This window comes from Suricata suricatta, chromosome 1, assembly GCF_006229205.1.
Source record: "Suricata suricatta isolate VVHF042 chromosome 1, meerkat_22Aug2017_6uvM2_HiC, whole genome shotgun sequence".
NCBI classification, from domain to species: domain Eukaryota; kingdom Metazoa; phylum Chordata; class Mammalia; order Carnivora; family Herpestidae; genus Suricata; species Suricata suricatta.
Genome location: NC_043700.1, coordinates 32,686,683 through 32,690,004, shown reverse-complemented (window position 1 = coordinate 32,690,004; position 3,322 = coordinate 32,686,683).

Sequence of the window (3,322 nt, the reverse complement as noted above, 5' to 3'; positions counted from 1 at the left end):
TCCGGGACCGTCGCCTCGATGACGCCAATAGTTCACGCGAGAAGACCCCCGCCTTCTTCGTTCGTCAGCCCCGCCCCCGCGCTCCGCAAGTTCGGCGTCTGCGCGTGGGCGCCAGGGGGCGCCGTCTGCTTGGTCCGGCCCGTTGGGACTTCTGGTTTGGGTTTCCTGGGCGGGGACGTTGCAGAGCGCCTGCAGAGTGACGCTTTGGAGGACACTAGCAGCTGCGGGTGCTGAGTGACTGAACGTGTGGTTTTCCGAGGTCTTGACTTTGGAATGCGTTCTGGATCCCCCCCCCCTCCATTAAGTCAAGTGTGTTTTTCGGAGCAGGCACCAGCGAATTGCAGCCGTTCTAGACCAATGCTCGCGCTTTCTTATAGCACCGGTGAATGAAACATCTTTTAACGCGTGGATTAGCACCATTACGTCGTTCATTAACAAACAGTCTGTATTTTGAATTGCCTTTTATGCTTTTCTAGGAGTCTTGGTCTTTGAGGTACCCCACGGCACTATACCGTAGACTAAGAAGGAATTATCCCAATTTTAGTAAACAGGGTCTTGAGCTCAGTGTGCTGCGGGGTTAAGAGTGGATGAAAGCCTCCCTTGCGGTCCGTCAACTTCGGGAGCTTAAACTGCTCTTGTAACACGTAACTGCAGTACACAGAGGCTGGTGCACTGTCCCTGGCGGGATTCTTAAATTCCCTGAGGGCAGCTTAGGTACTCAGTAAATGCAGACTGAAGGTATAATGGCACCAGGATCAGGATCTAGAGCTTGGGTGTCCTAGCCTAAGGGCCTCACGTCGTCCGCAGCTGTGGCTCTTCAACAGCATCACATTGGGACAATTCTCATTCAGCCGCTGAAGTTATTTTGTTTGCAGAAGAGAAAAGAGTCCACTTAATTGCAGTCCTCAGTAAATGAAAAGCCTTTACACAGAGAAGATGGCAAGATGGTGCTGTTAGACAGATTTAGGACACAGGGAAAGAAAAGCGAAGGTTTTCTGGGCATGTCTGCTTGGAATTCACCCTGGGTTTGCCCTGGATGAGTCTGTGCAGGGACGTTTCAGCATTACATGGTTAAGCCCACCAGTGGGCTGACCGGTGGTGCCTTGGGCGCTCTGTGCCCGTCTCCATCAACGAGTTCAGACCTCTTCTCTCCCCACCCTGTCATTCCTAGCTGGTCAGTCTCTTGATTGATCCTATCAGAATTTAAGAGCTTTTAATCTCCACCTTCAGTGAAATAATTCATCACGGCACACTTAATCAGTTTATTTAATAGTTGAGTGGATGAGTCAGAGAATTGGAAATATTGGGGTTTATCAGCCCAAGGAATGAGGCTTATCCTGTAATATAAAGGATTTGAAATTAGTTGTAATTTAAGAATATCCTGTTAAGTTTTGGAATGAAGTGTTAGTGGAAGCGTTGGGATTCTGTTCTTAGGAAGTTTTTGGCCGGACCTGAGTAGTTTAACTTTCGCCTTGCCTAGAGGCAGCAGGTGGACTTCGGATGACCTGGCATTTCCGAAAATCTCTTTCTTAGACTGCTGTGATTTTTCTGACAATATCTAGTATTATCAAGCAGGAAGTCAGTAATGATTTAAAAATCCATTTTTTAATTTTTTAAATGTTTATTTTTGAGAGAGAGAGAGAGAGAGAGAGAGCGAGCGAGCGAGCTAGCAGGGGAGGGGGGACAGAATCTGCAGGGGGCTCCATCCTGACAGCAGAGAGCCCTGATGCGGAGCTCGAACTCAAGAACCGGGAGATCCTGACCTGAGCTGGAGTTGGACATATAACAGACTGAGCCACCCAGTCCATTAAAAAAAAAAAAAACAAACAACTTGCCTTGTGGAGTAGTGGTGGAGTGCAGGTACTCCACAGACTGCGCATGTTTAAATCCTCCCCTTTCACTACCCTCCCCCTCCACCATGCCTCTTATTAGCAGTGTGACATTGGAAAAGGATTTAATCTGTGCCTCAGTTTCTTGATCTATGAAATGGGAGTAATGATAGTATGAACCTTATAGGACTGTCGTGAGTATCAAATGACAGATCAAGAAAAGCACACACGAACACACAATGAGGTAACACCTCACACCTGTCAGAATGGCTAGACTAAAAAAGATAAGAAATAAGAAGTGCTGGCCAAGATGTGGTGCAAAGGGAACTCTTGTGCCCTGTTGGTAGGAATATAAGTCGGTAAACCACTGTGGAAAGCAGTGTGGAGGCTTCTCAAAAAATTAGAAGCAGAAATGCCATTCGATCCACTACTGGGTATTTACCCAAAGAAAATGAAAATACTACTTTGAAAAGATATATACACCTTTTTGTTTACTGCAGCATTATTTATGATAGCCATGATATGGAAGTAGCCCAAGGGGTCATCCATATATGAATGGATAATGAAGATATCTCACACACACACACACACACACACACACACACACACACAGAGTAATATTACTCAGCCATAAAAAAGAATGAAATTTTGCCATTTGTGACAACATGGATGGACCAAGTGGGCATTATGCTAAGTGAAATAAGTCAGAAGAAGACAAAAAGCATTTGATTTTGCTCATATGTGGAATCTAAACAATGAAACAAAATACGAGAACTCTTAAATACAGAGAACAAACTGAAACTTTTCAGAAGGGAGGTGAGTGGGTGGGGGACAGGTAAAATGGGTGAAGGGGATTAAGACATATAAAGGTCCAGTTTATAAAATAAATAAGCCATGGAGATGAAATGCACAGCACAGGGACTATGCCCAGTAACATTGTAATGATGTTGTATGGTGACAGTGAACACAAGTCGTGGGGAGCACCGCGTAATGTATAGAATTGTCCAATCGCCACGTTGTGTGCCTGAAACTAATATAGCATTGTATGTCAATTAAAATGATAATTAGAAAAGCACAATGTTTGCCACATTTTAAGCGTTCAATAGTGTTAGCTGTTGCTGTTTCAAATAGCAAATTCCTGTAACGTGTTCTTGTCTGCGGATTTGGATTATTAATGCGACAAAAGTTGAAAAGGTTAAACTTTTAAGTTATGTGGCATTGAATAATAACCAAATGAAGGTTTGTCAGAAAGAGAGATAAGGGCCTCTGGAATTGTACTTCAACGGATATTTATTTACAATACAAATTTCATAAAGCAAGATCTAGTGCTTTCCATGGACCCAACTCTATGCCATTCTCCTTTTACGTAATCATTAGGTCAGCCCTTTGAGTTCAAGTTTTAGAGGAGGAAGTTGAAGCTTAGAGAAGAAAAGGGATTGCCTGGGAGCTTGTAAATTGCAAAGCGGAGTCTAAGTGATCCCAAGTCTGTTTCT